The following is a 19,799-nucleotide window of genomic DNA, read 5'->3' as shown; positions in this document are numbered from 1 at the left end:
TGTTGCCTCATTTCCTCATTAGCCTATTTCTATCCTCTTGTTTGCGTGTGGTGAAATAGTGGCTTTTGGGGAGTGGTGTGGGCTGTGGGAATTGAGGCGGAGAAGGGCGCCTTTGAATCCTAGCTGAGATCACACTACAGTGTATTTATGTTAAATCTTCATTAAAGGGGAAGTGTGAGAGGACACAAAACGTTATTATCTCCAGGAGAGGGGGATAGAGAGACAGAGAAAAACCCTCCTTCAGGATGATGAGTGTGTGCTGGTGTTTTTATGTTCTCTGTGTGGTCTCCATTGATATGTATGGTGTGTGTCTGTAAGTTTAGACCTTTCTGTATTCAAACAAGATGGAGCAAATTACATCACTTCAGACTGACCAAATAACACAGTATTGTAATGTAGAGTCACACTGACATGGTAATAAAAATACACATTTTAGCAGATAAATTTATATTTTTGAGAATGTGACAACTTTAGTTTACTGTATTCTTACATGTCTTGTTACAGTAGCGCTGTGCAAGTGTTTCACAAAAAAAGGTCAGTTGAATGTGTTTTTTCAGCATCCTTATATTAATGCACTCACACTTTAGGGTTTTTCCCAATACAGCACCAATGATTCGCCAGTGATTATGTTAATGTGAGCTCTGGTGTTATATTTTGGGAACTCTGTTTCCATAGCTAGGGCTGACAATTGTAAAGAGCATAATCAACAACCTCTGCATCCTCAACACAGTTGCTTTGTGAGGTGTTAACACTGGAAGGTGGAATTGTTATGTAGCCCAAATGCCAGCTGAAAGGTATCAGTGGCCTGGCCTTGGCCCCCATCAGAGCCTTTTTGGTAAAACAGTTGAGTAAATCCTTAGTGGCAATTCGCCATCTGGCTAAGAGTGTCTTTTATCTATACTGAACAAAATTATAAATGTAACATGTAAAGTGTTGGTCCCATGTTTCATGAGCTGAAATAAAAGATCCCAGAAATGTTCCATACGCACAAAAAGCTTTTTTCTAAACAATTTTGTGATCAAATGTGTTTACATCCCTGTTAGTGAGTATTTCTCCTTTGCCAAGATAATCCATCCACCTGGCAAGCTGATTAAACAGAAATATCATTACTGAGGTGCACCTTGTGCTGGGGACAATAAAAGGCCACTCTAAAATTTGCAGTTTTGTCACACAACACAATACCACAGATGTCTCAAGTTTTGAGGGAGTGTGCAATTGGCATGCTGACCTCAGGAATGTCCACCAGAACATTGCCAGAGAATAGAATGTTAATTTCTCTACCATAAGCCACCTCCAACATTGCTTTAGAGAACTATGCACTCCCAGGCCCACTCCCAGGCCCACTCCCAGGCCCCCTGCGGCCCTGCCCAGTAATGTGAAATCCATACATTAGGGCCTAACGGATATATTTAAATTGACTGATTTCCTTATATAAACTTTAACTCAGTAAAATATTTTAAATTGTTACATGTTGCATTTACATTTTTGTAAAGTTAAGTTAATAACTAAACTACATTTCATATATTCCAGATTTTGGTGGATAAATCTGTATTGAAATATGTAGGCCTACCCTCCCTGATATTGTTTTATTTAACTAGGCAAGTCAGTTAAAAACAAATTCTTATTTTCAATCACGGCCTAGGAACAGCGGGTTAACTGCTTTGTTCAGGGGCAGCTTCAGGCCTCGATATAGCAACCTTTCGGGTTACTGGCCCAACGCTCTAACCACTAGGCTACCTGCCGCCCCGATATAGCAGCACAGGCACTCACACCATTACTACTATCACAGCAGTGCCATTGTATTGGAATATAATACAGTATTTTGCCCCTTTAAGAGAACAAAGTTGGTTGATCAGGAGAGGTCAGACAGTCACCGGGATATTTCAGTGTGGCCAAGCCCCTTTAAAACATTACGCATATCGGGGGCTGGCGTATCTATGCTGTCGTGAGGTAATCTATCCATTCTCGACACTATTCACCGGGTACATGTGGTAATCGTTGAAAGCGCACAGTGCAATTTGAGAATACAAGAAAATCAATACGAGCGCGCACGAGTTGGTTTTAAACCGGGAAATGTACATGGAACATCGCAATCTTTTACCAAAGCTCAGTTGTTTGAAGAGCGTCTCGTGAAACAATCTAATACCAACCAAACTCAAATCTGAACGACAATGGAATTTGTGTTCTCCTTAAGCCTGGAACCGTTGTGATTTGCCTGGATTTAAAAGCACAAGTTGCGGACAAATTGGATAAGACACCCCCAGGGAAGGGCACTGAACACTTGCACGAAATTGCAGGTCGTGGAATTAAACCTCTTTTTATAAGAATTGAAGGTGAGTGAAGGAGTTCTGAGCTTGTGTTACTTCCATGGCTCCTGGACGAAAACCTACTTTTGAGCCTGGCAAAACCCTGTGTTTCTCAGAAACGTTCCATAGTTACTGCAAATAGGGGTTACCTAGCAGGTTGAATGTGACCAACCGTACTAATACACAGGATACTATGGATTCATTTTCGAGAATTGCAACAACGTATCTATCACAAGACAAGAAATAGATGTTGTTACAATGTACACTAGCAAATGGCAACATTTGTTACCCAACTAAGAATATTTTACTAGTGACATTATAGCCGCCACCTAAAAGTAGTGTGGTCACACTTTGACGCCAGATAGCCTAATGCAAAATACAATTGGATTGTAATAGCCTAGTGATAGTACATAGCGTTACCACATAGGTTTATTTACGCACTCAACTTTTACACGAAGACTAATTGTACATAGCAAAATTGTATTCCATATACCGATACACCAATTATTGGTGTCTGCTTTGAACGTAAGTATCACACGAGTATTTGAGGTCCAGTAAAAGGCAATGGAAGGTTGTTCACCAACTTCGCTGCTGTTTAGTTCATTGAACCACAGCAGGCGGTGGATCATTGGAGAAGGACTGCTTGTTCTGTTTTTACAGCCCGTTTGGTCTGTGTCCACAGGCGTCGTTGCTCTACGCTGCAGTCTTCACATTACTTCTCCGGTGGAGTTTATGTATAGAAATTAATAATATTATCTGATGTCTGGGTTTTTTTCAGACAGAAATTACAACTTTCATGGCTATGTTGAAGAACTTACTGGCAATGTAACCAGTGTATCAAACGTTGATTTTGGAGACAGATTGAACAAAAATGGAGGGAGGAAGTAACGGTGATAAAGAATTCCTCTTCAAGAGATCTCAAGAATCGTCAACCTGCTTATTCAGCTCGTTGACACACTGATCCCTAAGTAACACGTTCACAGGTGTTTGATCTCTTACACCGTTTGTGTCCCAGTATGTGGCTTGACAGAAGCGATTCTATGGAAGGTGTCACTGAGCTACGGTCATGCACCCCCTCCCTCCACACAGGCAATCGACTCAACCAAATGTGGGATAAATAACATGCTTTGATGGAATTCAGTAGATTTACTACTATTGGCTGTCTTGTTAAGGCTAAGTATTTATCCGATTGTTAGACGGTTCTTTAGATGGGATAACGATGCTTGTCAAGTAATAAGTGTCACAAAATGACAAGGAGAAAGGCATGTGAAAGGCTCGACCTTGGTATTTAGTCTAAAGGTAAGCAGTGATTATTTTAAGTGTTGTGTATAGAATTAGGCTTGGACAGTTATTAGAAGGTCAAAGTTCAAGTCCAGGGCATGATGATTTCTACCACGTCATTTTTCTTTCTAAATGTGTGTGTGTTTTGATATTCATTTATCCAACAGCATCATCCATGGCAAATTTAGACAGAAGAGCAGTCCGTGAGAGTGAATGCGTGGCCTTTGCATCCCTCGGGGTTAACAGACTCAGCCCCTGTTGTAACCTACCATTCCTCAAATGATGGCCATCTGTTCTTTTAAGCTCATAGCTGCCCTCATAACTGAAGTGACATATTAAGTTATGACAGCGCCATAAACCCATAAACCACATGGAATATCCTATCTTGATATTGATTGCCCATTGAACTTCATGGTCGCGCCGGCATGTACAGTGCATTCGGAAAGTATTCAGACCCCTTGACTTTTTTCACATTTGTTACGTTAGACTTATTCTAAAGTGGATAGATTTCCCCCCCCCTCAGCAATCTACACACAATAGTCCATAATGGACAAAGCAAAAACTGTTTTGTAAATGTATAAAAACTTAAATAACATTTACATATGTATTCAGACCCTTTACTCAGTACTTTGTTGAAGCACATTTGGCAGCGATTACAGCCTTGAGTCTTCTTGGGTATGATGCTACAAGCTTGGCACACCTGTATTTGGGTAGTTTTTCACATTCTTCTCTGCAGATCCTCTCAAGCTCTGTCAGGTTGGATGGGGAGCGTCTCTGCACAGCTATTGTCAGGTCTCTCCAGAGATGTTCGATCGGGTTCAGGTCCGGGCACTGGTTGGGCCACTCAAGGACATTGAGACTTGTCCCACAGCCACTTCTGCGTTGTCTTGGCTGTGTGCTTAGGGTTGTTGTCTTGTTTTAAGGTGATCCTTCACCCCAGTCTGAGGTCCTGAGAGCTCTGGAGCAGATTTTCATCAAGGATCTCTCTGTACTTTACTCAATTCATCTTTCCCTCAATCCTGACTAGTCTCCCTGCCACTGAAGAACATCCCCACAGCATGATGCTGCCACCAGCATGCTTCACCGTAGGGATGGTGCCAGGTTTCTTCCAGATTGTGACGCACCAGAGAATCTTGTTTCTCATGGTCTGAGAGTCCTTTAGGTGCCTCTAGGCAAACTCAAAACGGGCTGTCCTGTGCCTGTTACTGAGGAGTGGCTTCCGCCTGGCCACTCTACCATAAAGGCCTGATTGGTGGAGTGCTGCAGAAATTGTTGTCCTTCTGGAAGGTTCTCCCATCTCTACAGAGGAACTCTGGAGCTCTGTCAGAGTTACCATTGGGTTCTTGGTCACCTCCCTGACCAAAATCCTTCTCCCCCGATTGCTCAAGTCTGGCCGGGCGGCCAGCTGTAGGAACAGTCTTGGTGGTTCCAAACTTCTTCCATTTTAAGAACGATTGAGGCAACTGTTTTCTTGGGGACCTTAAATGCTGCAGACATTTTTTGGTATCCTTCCCCAGACCTGTGACTTGACACAATCCTGTCTCGGAGCCCTACTGACAATTCCTTTGACCCCAGGGCTTGGTTTTTGCTCTGACATGCACTGTCAACTGTGCGACCTTTTTATATAGACAGGTTTGTGTGTGATGATCAATGGAAACAGGATGCACCTGAGCTCAATTTCGAGTCTCATGGCAAAGATTCTGAATACTTTTGTAAATAAAGTTTTTTATTTTAATTTTAATTTTTTTATTATACATTTGCTAAAATATCTAAACCAGTTTTTTTCTTTGTAATTATGGGCAATTGTGTGTAGATTGGTGAGGGGGTGGGCAATTGAATCAATTTTAGAATAAGGCTGTAATGTAACTAAATGTGTAAAAAATCAGGGCGTCTGAATACTTTCCAAATGCACTGTAATAACTAGATCATTCTTTAAAAATGCAACTCTATCACAACTGTTAAAGGAACTAGTTATTTTCTTGATTTTAGTTTAGTCTGCTCATCGCTAAGGATCCTGGGACTAAACACATCCCTCTGCAACTGGATCCTGACGAGTCGCCTCCCAGGTAGTGAGGGTAGGTAGCAACACATCTGCCACGCTGATCCTCAACACTGGAGCTCCCCAGAGGTGCGTGCTCAGTCCCCTCCTGTACTCCCTGTTCACCCACGACTGCATGGCCATGCACGACTCCAACACCATCATTAAGTTTGCAGACGACACAACAGTGGTAGGCCTGATCACCGACAATGACGAGACAGCCTATAGGGAGGAGGTCAGAGACCTGGCCGGGTGGTGCCAAAATAACAACCTATCCCTCAACGTAACCAAGACTAAGGAGATGATTGTGGACTACAGGAAAAGGAGGACCGAGCACGCCCACATTCTCATCGACGGGGCTATAGTGGAGCAGGTTGAGAGCTTCAAGTTCCTTGGTGTCCACATCAACAACAAACTAGAATAGTCCAAACACACCAAGACAGTCGTGAAGAGGGCACGACAAAGCCTATTTCCCCTCAGGAAACTAAAAAGATTTGGCATGGGTCCTGAGATCCTCAAAAGGTTCTACAGCTGCAACATCGAGAGCATCCTGACTGGTTGCATCACTGCCTGGTACGGCAACTGCTTGGCCTCTGACCGCAAGGCACTACAGAGGGTAGTGCGTACGGCCCAGTACATCACTGGGGCTAAGCTGCCTGCCATCCAGGACCTCTACAACAGGCGGTGTCAGGAAGGCCCTAAAAATTGTCAAAGACCCCAGCCACCCCAGTCATAGACTGTTCTCTCTACTACCACATGGCAAGTGGTACTGGAGTGCCAAGTCTAGGACAAAAAGGCGTCTCAACAGTTTTTACCCCCAAGCCATAAGACTCCTGAACAGGTAATCAAATGGCTACCCGGACTATTTGCATTGTGTGCCCCCCCCAATCCCTCTATTTACGCTGCTGCTACTCTCTGTTTATCATATATGCATAGTCCCTTTAACTATACATTCATGTACATACTGCCTCGATTGGGCTGACCAACCAGTGCTCCCGCACATTGGCTAACCGGGCTATCTGCATTGTGTCCCACCGGCCAACCCCTCTTTTACGCTCTCCTGCTACGCTCTGTTCATCATATATGCATAGTCACTTTAACCATATCTACATGTACATACTACCTCAATAAGCCTGACTAACCGGTGTCTGTATGTAGTCTCGCTACTTTTATAGCCTCGCTACTGTATATAGCTTGTCTTTTTACTGTTTTATTTCTTTACTTACCTATTGTTCACCTAATACCTTTTTTGCACTGTTGGTTAGAACCTGTAAGTAAGCATTTCACTGTAAGGTATACCTGTTGTATTCGGCGCACGTGACAAATAAACTTTGATTTGAGATTTACATTTTTGTGTGTGCTATCTTTTTCACGGTATACACAGCTTTCACTTTTGGTTATTAACAGTAGGCCCTAAACCCCCTTGATAGGCTAGAAAGACTAAGTATTTTACACGATCAATTTCTCTATAAAGCACCACTTGCACTACATGGCCAAAAGTATGTGGTCACCTCTTCAAATAAGTGGATTTGGCTATTTCAGCCACACCCGTAGCTGAGAGGTGTATAAAATCGAGCATGCAATCTCCATATACAAATGTTGTCAGTGAAATGGCCCGTACTGAAGACCTCAGTCACTTTCAACCTGGCACCGTCATAGGATGCCACCTTTCCAACAAGTCAGTTTGTCAAATTTCTGCCCTTTTAGAGCTGCCCAGGTCAACTGTAAGTGCTGTTATTGTTAGTGCTGTTATTAAGTGGAAACGTCTAGGAGCAACAACGGCTCAGCCGCAAAGTGGTAGGCCACACAAGCTCACAAAAAGGGCTGTTGATGAAGAATTTGTCCTCAGTTGCACTGTTGAACTGTTTGTCAGGAGCTTCATGAAATGGGTTTCCATGGCTGAGCAGCTGCACACAAGATCTCACCATGTGCAATGCCAAGTGTCGGCTGGAGGGGTGTAAAGCTCACCACCATTGGAGCAGTGGAAACGCATTCTCTGGAGTGATGAATCAAGCTTCACCATCTGGTAGTCCGACAAACAAATATGGGTTTGGAGGATGCCAGGAGAGTGCTACCTGCCCAAATGCATAGTGCCAACTGTAAAGTTTGTTGGAGGAGGAATAATGGTCTGGGACTGTTTTTCATGGTTCGGGCTCCTTAGTTCCAGTGAAGGGACATCTTAATGCTACAGCATACTATGACATTCTAGAATTTTCTGTGCTTCGAACTTTACGGCAACCGTTTGGGGAAGGCTCTTTCCTGTTTCAGCATGGCAATGCCCCCGTGCTCAAAGCGAGGTCCATACAGAAATTGTTTGTTGAAATCGGTGTGGAAGAACTTGACTGGCATGCACAGAGCCCTGACCTCAACCCCATCGAACACTTTTTAGAATGAATTGGAACAACGATGGTGAGCCAGGCCTCACATCAGTGCCCGACCTGACTAATGCTCTTGTGGCTGAATGGAAGTAGTTCACTGCAGCAATGTTCCAACATCTAGTAGAACGCCTTCCCAGAAGAGTGGAGGCTGTTATAGCAGCAAAGGGGGGTACCAACTCTATATTAATGCCCATGATTTTGGAATGAGATGTTCGATGAGCAGGTGTCCACATACTTTTGGTGTATTTTCTTGGCCAAGTTCTGGGTGGGTAGGTACATAATTAAGAAGTTGAGACATTTATGGCTGTAGCCTAGTGGTTAGAGTGTTGGGCCAATAACCGAAATGTTGCTGGATTGAATCCCCGAGCTGACAAGGTAAAAATATGTTTTTCTGCCGCTGAACAAGGCAGTTAACTCACTGTTCCTTGGTAGGCCGTCATTGTAAATAAGAATTTGTTCTTAACTGACATGCCTAGTTAAATGAAGGTGTAAAAAACAAAAGTTGTCTATATCGGAGGACGGTGCAGGGTGTCGTCTATATCGGAGGACGGTGCAGGGTGTCGTCTACATTATATCCGAGGACGGTGCAGGGTGTTTTAGCATGGAGGTCAAATGACTAACAGGGCATGGATTGCTAAATTTGTCTTCAGTCATAAATAAATCAAAGGGAAATTACCTTTTAAACGGGGGAGAGAAAGCTGCCCATGTCCCCCAACTTTGGACGCTCAAATAAACAATTCAAGCTGGCTGCTGTTTATAGGAGGTTGAACAACAGCACTGCTTTTCACGGTTATGTTTCATGGCGGACTGGCAGTGTGGCTAATTGGGACCGATTTTTGTAAAAAAAAAAAAGAAGTTTGAAATCCAATTTTTTTGTTTTCTGTGTAACAGTCACAAAGACAGTAGTCACCAAGGTTTGTATACGTGGCAAGTTGTCTTTGTGAATGAGTGTCATTGTATGCAGACTTGAGGTAGCTGTGCAGCACGTTTTTGCACTTGTACCTAGACTGAGTCAGACAAGAATAGACCGCAGTCTTGACTTGTAATATTACGCTTGATCCCATTTATAAATGGTACCATTTTGTGTGAACTGTTTGACCTTTTGAGGCTTGACATGTCATGACCTGTGCCAGAAATTTAAGTTCTGAAGAGTGCCAGATGAGGGCTGAGGAAGTCCCTTAGTCCCTGGATCCACTGGGAATAGTTGTCGTGGAATGTATATTATAATTTAAATGCCTGTTGATTATGTCCATATTCCATTGTGATTCAGCCCCTCACCAGTTTGGCTTGCTGTTCGAATAGAAAGAATGATATGAATTGTAGATCAATGCCCTTCCTGATGTCACCATAAACTCTCAATACACTGAGTGTACAGAACATTAGGAACACTTTCATAATATGTTTCAAATCAAAGTTTATTTGTCACGTGAGCCGAATACAACAGGTGTAGACCTTACAGTGAAATGCTTACTTACAGGCTCTAACCAATAGTGCAAAAAAGGTATTAAGTGAACAATAGGTAGGTAAATAAATAAAACAGTAAAAAGACAGGCTGTATACAGTAGCGAGGCTATAAAAGTAGCGAGACTACATACAGACACCGGTTAGTCAGGCTGATTTGAGGTAGTATGTACATGTAGATATGGTTAAAGTGACTATGCATATATGATGAACAGAGAGTAGCAGTAGCGTAAAAGTTGTACCCCCTTTGCCCTCAGAACAGCCTCAATTCGTCACGGCATGGACTCCAATGCTTCCCACAGTTGTGTCAAGTTGGCTGGATGTCCTTTGGGTGGTGGACCATTTTTTGGGGAAACTGTCAAGCGTGTGAGTGGCAGGTAGCCAAGTGGTTAGAGCATTGGCCCAGTAACCGAAAGGTTGCTGGATCGATTCACAGAGCTGACAAGGTAAACATCTGTCATTCTACCCCTGAACAAGGCAGTTAACCCACTGTTCCCAGGTAGGCCGTCATTGTAAATCAGAATTTGTTTTTAACTGACTTGCCTAGTTAAATAAAGGTACAATTAAAAACCCTGCAGCGTTGCAATTCTTGACTCACTCAAACTGGTGCGCCTGGCACCTACTCCCATACCCCGTTCAAGGGCACTTAAATCTTTTGTCTTGCCCATTCACCCTCTGAATGGCAAACACACACAATACATGTCTCAACTGTCTCGAGGTTTAAAAAGCCTTTCCTGTCTCCTCCCCTTTAATCTACACAAATTTTAAGTGGATTTAACAGGTGGTGACATTTATTAAGAGATCATAGCATTCACCTGGATTCACCTGGTCAGTCTGTCATGGAAAGAGCAGGTGTTCCTAATGTTTTCAACACGGTGTAGCTTCAATATGGTTGGTGATGGATTATTTCATGAGATTAAACCACAGAGGTGCAATATGCATGACTGACTACACTAATTGCCTCCAGTTGAGTTGAAGCCCTCCCGGTCTCTTTTTCACCAGATTTACATAACAAAAGGCAATAACATTTTTAAGATATTTTCTTAAAACTGCATCGTTGTTTAAGGGCTTATAAAGTAAGCATTTCACTGTAAGGTGAAACCTGTTGTATTTGGCGCATGTGACAAATAAAATTTGATTTGATCTCAGGTGGTGCAGGTATGACACGACACTAGTGGGGGGGGGCTTTCCTCTTTTGTTCTATAGTTCCTCAACCTTCGTGGGGGGCCTTTTGATGTCACGGATTCCCATCAGACGAACTCCTTGACTGCCCTAATCCAGGAGGTTTGCAGTTGTCTAGAAAACATTATTTTGCTAAATGTTTTTTTCCCCTTCCTTTTTAGTGTGTGTACTGTATTGGTTTTAGACTTGGGATATCGCTTTTCTACAGGAACAGTTACAAAATCATTGGAGAACATCTTTAAATGGGTATCAATGCTTAAGACTTCTACAAAAGTTTGTGAAAGAGAGGATACCAGTAATGAGGACCAGATCACAACTCTCTGCCAGTAAATGGTGCTAGTGTCATCGCAGACACCCTGTAATTGTTAAGGGGTCAAAGACTGAAGGAGGAGGATGGGTGTCGGCCACTTGTTCTCCATGGCTGGCAGCTGTACGGGCTAGAACGAATGTGTGGTGTCAACACCTTTTCATCAGTCCTACTGCCACCAAATGTCCTCAAAGTAGCAATTCACAGTCCATCAGTTGGTTAGTCAGCCGTCAGTCCTCCTGCCAGTCAGGTCTTCAGACCGTCAGTCCTTCAGTCTGTCAGCCGTCCTTCAGTTAGTTAGTACTTCCGTCAGCCCCAGTCCATCAGCCCGTCCGGCCTTCAGTCTGTCAGCCGTCCTTCAGTTAGTTAGTACTTCCGTCAGCCCCAGTCCATCAGCCCGTCCGGCCTTCAGTCTGTCAGACGTCCTTCAACCTGTCCTTTAGATAATCAGTCTCAGTCCTTCAGTCAGTCAGCCCCTCGTTTAGTCAGTCCTTCAGCCAGTCAGCAAGTCTTTCAGTCAGTCCTTAAGTCAATATGTCCTTCCGTCTGTCAGGTCGTCCACAGCAAGGGCGAGTAGGCGGGCAGACGCTGTCTGACGAGGGGATAGACGCGTTCGGGATTTGTCTTGTTTAGCAATCGTCGTGACATTCATCCTGCCGGTCTGGTAATTAACAGGTGGGGAGATGTCAAGGACGGGCTGCGTCAGAGAGATTTGATAAACTGCGACCGGGTGGAGATGGCAGTAGATCATCAGTAACGGCGTTGATTAAACGGTGTCTTGCGGCAGAGTGCACTCGGTCAGGACAGAGCTGTCATCACAAAGTGCCATATCGTGTGATGATAGAGGCACAAACTCACAGACCTGATCAGCCGAAAGGGCTTTGAGTTACTGGAATAGACCAATGTTGATCATTGTTTTCCCCTGCAAAGACAAAGTATGTTTGAAGGAATGTGCCTTTTGAGGTTTTATGTTTCGCAATCTAAACATTTTGGGGATGACTTGCTGTCAAAAATGAATGGTGTTTTTGACTAAATCCTGGAAAAACTTAAAGGGTGATTTTAATAGGGCCTTGGTTGTTTTTTGCTAATCATAAAACTGAGTACACAACAACCTGCTGGTTCTACCCAAGGTAATCCTGTGGTTTTTAACCACCAATGAAAGTCTGAAGGTGTCATACTAAAAACACTTTTTCTTTTTTTCCTTTTGGCAAGCCGACTCCGACAGATTCTTTCCCGATTCTAAATGTTGAAACCACCTACAGCTGACGGCCTTTCACTGACAGATTTTTTGTATAAATCGGTCAGGTGTGTTTGCCCCTTATCCATTAGACTGGCACATCTATCCAATGTAGATGGAAATACAACTGGTTGAAAAGGACAGCCGGCCTTGCAATATACGTGACGGCTGCTTTTGCTTTAAAGTGGTCTTGCCTCTCCACGTCCATGGGTAGATGAAATACTCTATTTAATTATGTCAGTGGGCATTAACTCACTAACCTTATCAGAATGGTCAGGTCTTTGCAAGCCAACGAATGCAACAAGATTAAGGACAATATGCTGGTGGCACAAAGCAAAATCCCCCTAAAAGAGGGGGTGGGGTGGGTTTCAGAATCAGATTACCCAGTGCCAGCCTCTACTACATTTCAACCATTTGAGATCTTTGTATCTTGCTACATGGCAGCTATCAAAGATGATCGTTCTCTAGATATCAATCAGAAGCTGCTGTTTTTCTGGTAACAAATACTTTTCTGGGAATGACAGAAGACAACGGGCCTTCTGCTGTACTAAATCATAGGGAACATCTCGTAATAGATTACTGTATGTAATGTGTGGAGAACAAACATAAATACCATTGTAGTTCCAGTGCTAACATGTTAAATCAGCCTTATATCAGTCTACAACTTTATAAACTCAGCAAAAAGAAACGTCCCTTTTTCAGGACCCTGTATTTCAAAGATAATTTGTAAAAATCCAAATAACTTCACAGATCTTCATTGTAAAGGGTTTAAACACTGTTTCCCATGCCTGTTCAATGAACCATAAACAATTAATGAACATGCACCTGTGGAACGGTCGTTAAGACACAAACAGCTTACAGACGGTAGGCAATTAAGGTAACAGTTATGAAAACGTAGGACACTAAAGAGGCCTTTCTGACTCTGAAAAACACCAAAAGAAAGATGCCCAGGGTCCCTGCAGATGTGGCCAGGGCAATAAATTGCAATGTTCATACTGTGAGACGCCTAAGACAGAGCTACAGGGAGACAGGACGGAAAGCTGATCGTCCTCGCATTGGCAGACCACGTGTAACAACGCCTGCGCAGGATCGGTAAGTCTGAACATCACACCTACGGGACAGGTACAGGATGGCAACAACTGCCCGAGTTACACCAGGAATGCACCATCCCTCCATCAGTGCTCAGACTGTCCGTAATAGGCTGAGAGAGGCTGGACTGAGGGCTTGTAGGCCTGTTGTAAAGCAGGTCCTCACCAGACATCACCGGCAACAACGTCGCCTATGGGCACAAACCCACCATCGCTGGACCAGACAGGACTGACAAAAAGTGCTCTTCACTGACGTTGTGGTTTTGTCTCACCAGGGGTGATGGTCGAATTCACGTTTATCGTCGAAGGAATGAGCGTTACACCGAAACCTGTACTCTGGAGCGGGATCGATTTCGAGGTGGAGATTCCGTCATGGTCTGGAGCAGTGTGTCATGGCATTATCGGACTGAGCTTGTTGTCATTGCAGGCAATCTCAACGCTGTGCATTACAGGGAAGACATCTTCCACCCTCATGTGGTACCCTTCCTGCAGGCTCATCTTGACATGACCCTCCAGCATGACAATGCCACCAGCCATACTGCTCGTTCTGTGCGTGATTTCCTGCAAGACAGGAATGTCAGTGTTGTGCCATGGCCAGCGAAGAGCACGGATCTCAATCCCATTGAGCACGTCTGGGACCTGTTGGATCGGAGGGTGAGGGCTAGGGCCATTCCCCCCAGAAATGTCCTGGAACTTGCAGGTGCCTTGGTGGAAGAGCGGGGTAACATCTCACAACAAGAACTAGCAAATCTGTTGCAGTCTATGAGGAGGAGATGCACTGCAGTACTTTGTATCTGGTGTGGCCACCAGCTGCATTGACTGTTACTTTTGATTTTGACCCCCCCTTTGTTCAGGGACACACTATTCCATTTCTGTTAGTCACATGTCTGTGGAACTTGTTCAGTTTATGTCTCAGTTGTTGAATCTTATGTTCATACAATTATTTACACATGTTAAGTTTGCTGAAAATAAACGCAGATGACAGTGAGAGGACGTTTCTTTTTTTGCTGAGTTTAGTTCTGTTTTTAGCTCCACATGGCTTATACCGAGCACCGTCAATGTCCTCTACAATGCCTTGGTTTGTCAAACTTAATTTGAGTCCCTTGAAGATACACATGTAGCTAGTAGAGACCCCTGAGTTGGAGCATAATAAATATTCTCCCCTTAGATATGCTTTACACGCCAAAAACCCTGACACTGCAATATCTAGGCTCAATCTTAATTCCTATCTCAAATAATTTATTTGGTTCAGGACACAGCAGGCTAACGGTGCAAAGGTGCCAAGCTATTCTTCTTCGATACTCTGATAGTGTTTTCCTCATGTTACTCCTTAGTCAGTTCTAATTTAATCAAATTCAACACTGCTCAAGTTTATTTGAACATGTTATACGCACCCTCCAGACATGTCCTTGATTCTAATCAGTAGCATGACCCCATGGATGTTTGTTGAAATTGGTTATAATTTTTGGGGATAACTTGACTTTTGATAACACTTCAAAACTCTCATAGGGTTTAATTATGCTGAAAAGCCTGTTCATTATTCAAATATGTAAATGTAGGGTCTAGATCGTATGAAAACTGTGCAGTGTTGGCATTCCTTTGAAGCACAACTGAAGTGCCCTATCTATCGAAGTGTGAATTATTAAGTTAGAAGGGCACCCTGCATGTTTCTAGTGAATGGAGTTCACCAGTAGAAATGGTAAGTGTGTGTGTGTGTGTGTGTGCTCCCTCATGAATGGAGTTAATTAGCGTGTGTCTGACTGTCTAAATCCATGTTAAAAAAAACACAAATGTTGTCTTTCTCCAGAGAACTGGGCTCTGTGGGGTGTGTTTGTGAACAGAGCCCCAGGACCAGCTTGCTTAGGGGAGTCTTCTCCAGGTTCATCTCTCTGTAGGTGATGGCTTTGTTATGAAAGGTTTGGGAATCACTTTCTTTTAGGTGGTTGTAGAATTTAACGTCTCTTTTTTGGGATTTTGATAATTAGTGGGTATCGGCCTAATTCTGCTCTGCATGCATTATTTGGTGTTCTACGTTGTACACTGAGGATATTTTTACAGAATTCCTTCTCTCTCTACTCTCGCTCTCGGCAGGGGGCTAGACAGGGAAAGGGTGGCCTGGTCTCTCTGCAGGGGGCTAGACAGGGAAAGGGTGGCCTGGTCTCTCGGCAGAGGGGTAGACAGGGAAAGGGTGGCCTGGTCTCTCTGCAGGGGGCTAGACAGGGAAAGGGTGGCCTGGTCTCTCGGCAGAGGGCTAGACAGGGAAAGGGGGGCCTGGTCTCTCTGCAGGGGGCTAGACAGGGAAAGGATGGCCTGGTCTCTCTGCAAGGGGGTGGAGAGGGAAAGGATGGCCTGGTCTCTCTGCAGGGGGGTAGAGAGGGAAAGGGTGGCCTGGTCTCTCTGCAAGGGGGTAGAGAGGGAAAGGGTGGCCTGGTCTCTCTGCAGGGGGGTAGAGAGGGAAAGGGTGGCCTGGTCTCTCTGCAAGGGGGTAGAGAGGGAAAGGGTGGCCTGGTCTCTCTGCAAGGGGGTAGAGAGGGAAAGGGTGGCCTGGTCTCTCTGCAGGGGGGTAGAGAGGGAAAGCGGCACTGGCGTCCTTTGTTTATTTTGTTACAGAAGGTTGAAAAGGCCAGCCAACAAGGGGGAAGCGGGGGGGGGGGGGGGGGAGCTATAGGTCTGGATGTGCAAGGATAGTGGGAGGGGTGTGGAAGAGAAGGGAGGATATGTTTGGCTTTGCTCTGTCTGAACTGTGTGTCTGTACTGACTGTCTGTGGGAGAACAGCTGGTGTTGACTGGCTGCAGACTCTACTCCTCCACAGAGGGATAGGTAGGTGAGTGGGTGTGGTAGAGGGGAGTGTCCACCATCTGGAACCTGCTGTAGACCCAGAAACTAGGGCAGAACTTCTCCAAAAGTCTGAACTTCGAAGCTTGGAAAGTTCTGTGCTTTTTGTGTTCTTCGGCATCGGTGCACCTTACAATGTTGTCCTATATGAGGTTTTTCAAATTCCTTTGCAATGTAAATATTGATTTTGCGTGATTTTTTAGGGGAGGGGGGTTGTGGTAATTTTGATTATTAGCGTGGGATATTTATTTTTGTTTATGCTGAATGGTTCTTTCTTTTGGCCAACAGTGGCTATTCACTGGCAACTCGTGATTTGATGTAAATGGATATTAAAACGCTTGTGAAATATAATCTAAATGACGTCAGGGGGCTTCATGTGGCTTTTGACTCCCAGGAAACAATACAAGAGGCATCTGGTATGGTGACATTCGCCAGGTTCTTGTGTTGGTTTGGCAGGCCGATAGGTGGGCGGGGTGAAAAGCGTTTTTCGGAATGCCGGCCATTGCTAAGTGGGAACCATGGAGTCTTTGGGAAATGGGGAGCGCTCGGTTTCCCCAGATACACCCTTTTTTCTCAAGATCACTGCCAAAGATGCCCCCCCCCCACACACACATCTTAACCCCTCTGTGGGGGACCCGCTCTATCCTGGGAAAAGAGGGTTGTCATGGTGAGAAAGGAACCAATGTTGGACTGAACTGTTAACAAGTTTTGCACTTTGGCTGCTTAAGGTTGGATAAGGGGAGGGTGTGGGATTTATCTTTTGCTGGTCTCAATTTGACCTTTTCTGAAATGGACTTGTGTGTCTCTGTGTTGGTCAGTGTTGTAGTTGAGGGTAAACACAGTTTACCCACCTTTTGCAGAAAATTGCATTGAAAGTATAGGGAGCGTAACCTTTCACTGCAATCGGCGTTTGCCCACCTATTTTTATTTTGTTTATTTTATTGAAATTTAAAACATACAATCTATCTGCTGTGAAGCCGCTCAACATTGACATTACATTCAGTCATCTAGCAGACTCCCATCCAGAGAGACCCACAGGAGCAACCATGGTCAAGCACCCGCCCAAGGGCATATCGACGTATCCCCACCCAGTCAAACCAGCGACCTCTCAGCCACCGGCCCAAAGTCCCCCCCCAACAACCACTTAGTTTTTGACCACTGCATCACTGGTGTCAGTGTGTGCCTGCTGGACACAGGGCTGACGTGCCAAGGTGGGACGGTGCCCGGGGTGGGACAGCCTGCATGTATCCCCGATGACACTTCCTGCTAGTTCACACTCCTAAATGGTGAAAGGTTGTGTCATCTCTCTAAAGGGAGCATGTCAGGACTTAAATCCAAAGCTATAGTTAATACAGTGTGAAGTGTGTATGTGTGTGCCTGCCCTTAGAGCAAGGTGTTTCCTGGCAACCATTTTGCCAGGATATACCCTGTTGTGTGTGCATAGATAATAAACAGCAAGTAGCAGCAGTGTAAAAAACAAATTGGGGGTGGGGGGTCTATGTAAATCTGGTGTCATTTTGATTAATTGTTCATCAGTCTTATGGCTTGGGGATAGAAGCTGTTAAGGAGCCTTTTGGACCTAGACTTGGTGCTCCGGTTCCACTTGACGTCTGGGAGCAGAGAAAAGTCTATTACTTGTGTGACTGGAGTCTTTGATAATATTTTTAGCTTTCCTCTGTCACCGCCTAGTATATAGGTCCTGGATGGCAGGAAGCTTGGCCCCAGTGATGTACTGGGCTATACGCACTACCCTCTGTAGCACCTTACGGTCAGATGCCGAGCAGTTACCATACCAGGCGGTGATGCAACAGGTCATGATGCTCTCGATGGTGCAGCTGTAGAACTGTTTGATCTGGGGAGCCATGCCTAATCTTTTCAGTCTCCTGAGGGGGAAAAGTTGTTGTCGTGCTCTCATAACGACTGTCTTGTTGTGTTTGGACCATGATAGTTTGTTGGTGATGTGGACACCAAGGAACTTAACTCTCGACCCGCTCCACTACATCCCCGTCAATGTTAATGACGGCCTGTTCGGCCCGCCTTTTCCTGTAGTTCACGATCAGCTCCTTTGTCTTTCTCACATTGAGGGAGAGGTTGTTGTCCTGGCACCACACTGCCAGTTTGCTGACCTCCTCCCAATAGGCTGTCTCCATCGTTGTCGGTGATCAGGCCTACCACTGTTGTGTCTTCAGCAAACTTAAAGATGGTGTTGGAGTCGTGTTTGGCCACGCAATCGTGGGTGAACAGGGAGTACAGGAGGGGACTAAACACATACCCCTGAGTGGCCCCAGTGTTGAGGATCAGCATGTTGTTGCCTACCCTTACCACCTGGGGGCGGCCCATCAGGAAGTCCAGGATCCAGTTGCAGAGGGAGGTGTTTAGTCCCAGAGTCCTTAGCTTAGTGATGAGCTTTGAGGGCACTATGGTGTTGAACGCTGAGCTGTAGTCAATGAACAGCATTTTCACATAGGTGTTCCTTTTGTCCAGGTGGGAAAGGGCAGTGTGAAGTGGTATAGAGATTGCATCATCTGTTGGGGCGGTATGCGAATTGGAGTGGGTCTAGGTTATCCGGGAGGATGCTTTTGTGAGCCATGACCAGCATTTCAAAGCACTTCATGGCTACTGGCGTGAATGCTACGGGGCGGTAATCATTTGTGTATGTGAGTTTGTGTGTGTGTTTTAAAATATATGCCTATATTTTACACAACATTGTCAGTTTCTCACTTGATTTGTACAGCCTCCATGGTTCTCTTGTAGGCCTAGTGTTGACAGAATATTTGTAGAATAACCATGAGTCCTTCATCTCTTGTGACTTGATTTTGGGTTAGTGAACATTTCACCTGTATCATGTCTTTGGAAATGTGTCTCTCTAAATCACACCAGAATCTAGGCCCATCTCTGATACCTCTGCAGATGGCATCTGTCACCTATTGGTCTATGTGTTGTAGTGACAGGTCTTTGTCAAACATTTATCTTAACACTGAAATAAATGCTTGTTCATAACCCTCATTCGACGAGGGCCTTTTGCTTATAGGCTAAACAGTGTGTGTGTTCGCAAACTCTGCATGCATGGCTTACAGCAGACTACGGCCCTTTGTGTCCACTACACCAGCAGAACCTGCAGGCAGCTTCGTAAATAACTCACTACACTCTCTCTCTATATTATTCATGGTAGGCTCAAGGCTTTTCTTTCTACTTACCAAGAATAAGCTTTTCCACCCGCCTACTCCACCCCAATGGCCTAATCTGGGGGAGGGGGAGGTGTGTGTGGAGGGAGGGTTGCTTCTTCGTTGTGGTGCACACAACACTGGAAGACCAGCCATGGGTCACACCGAACCGTTTCGACTCCATCTCACCTCGGTAAACGGATGTGAAATGCTGGTGGGTTGCTTGAGTTCTTAATTGGTCAGATCAAATCAATTGTTATTGGTCACATACACATGGTTAGCAGATGTTAATGCGAGTGTAGTGAAATGCTTGTGCTTCTAGTTCCAACAGTGCAGCAATATCTAACATGTAATCTAACAATTCCCCAACAACTACCTAATACACACAAATCTAAGTAACGGAATGGAATAATTATATATATATATATATATATTTTTTTTTAAAGTCAAACACTCAGTGTTTGAGTTGGGACCGAGCGAGAGGAGGGAAATACAGTTGGTGTTTGGTTCACGCTGTGCCC

The 19,799-nt window shown here is 44.6% G+C and overlaps 1 protein-coding gene across 1 annotated transcript in view; it reads left to right on the top strand.

The window, feature by feature from the left end:
- Positions 1 to 1,909: 1,909 nt before the first annotated feature.
- The window catches only part of LOC139536257 (plexin-B1-like), a 174,980-nt gene continuing 157,090 nt past the window's right edge, over positions 1,910 to 19,799 (top strand). The window contains exon 1 of the mRNA XM_071336630.1: positions 1,910 to 2,333. The gene's annotated coding sequence lies outside the window, so the exon portion shown is untranslated. The remainder of the gene's footprint in view (positions 2,334 to 19,799) is intronic.

This window comes from Salvelinus alpinus, chromosome 12, assembly GCF_045679555.1.
Source record: "Salvelinus alpinus chromosome 12, SLU_Salpinus.1, whole genome shotgun sequence".
NCBI lineage: Eukaryota > Metazoa > Chordata > Actinopteri > Salmoniformes > Salmonidae > Salvelinus > Salvelinus alpinus.
Note: the sequence above shows the minus strand (reverse complement) of the source record. Positions and strands in the feature narration are given on the sequence as shown.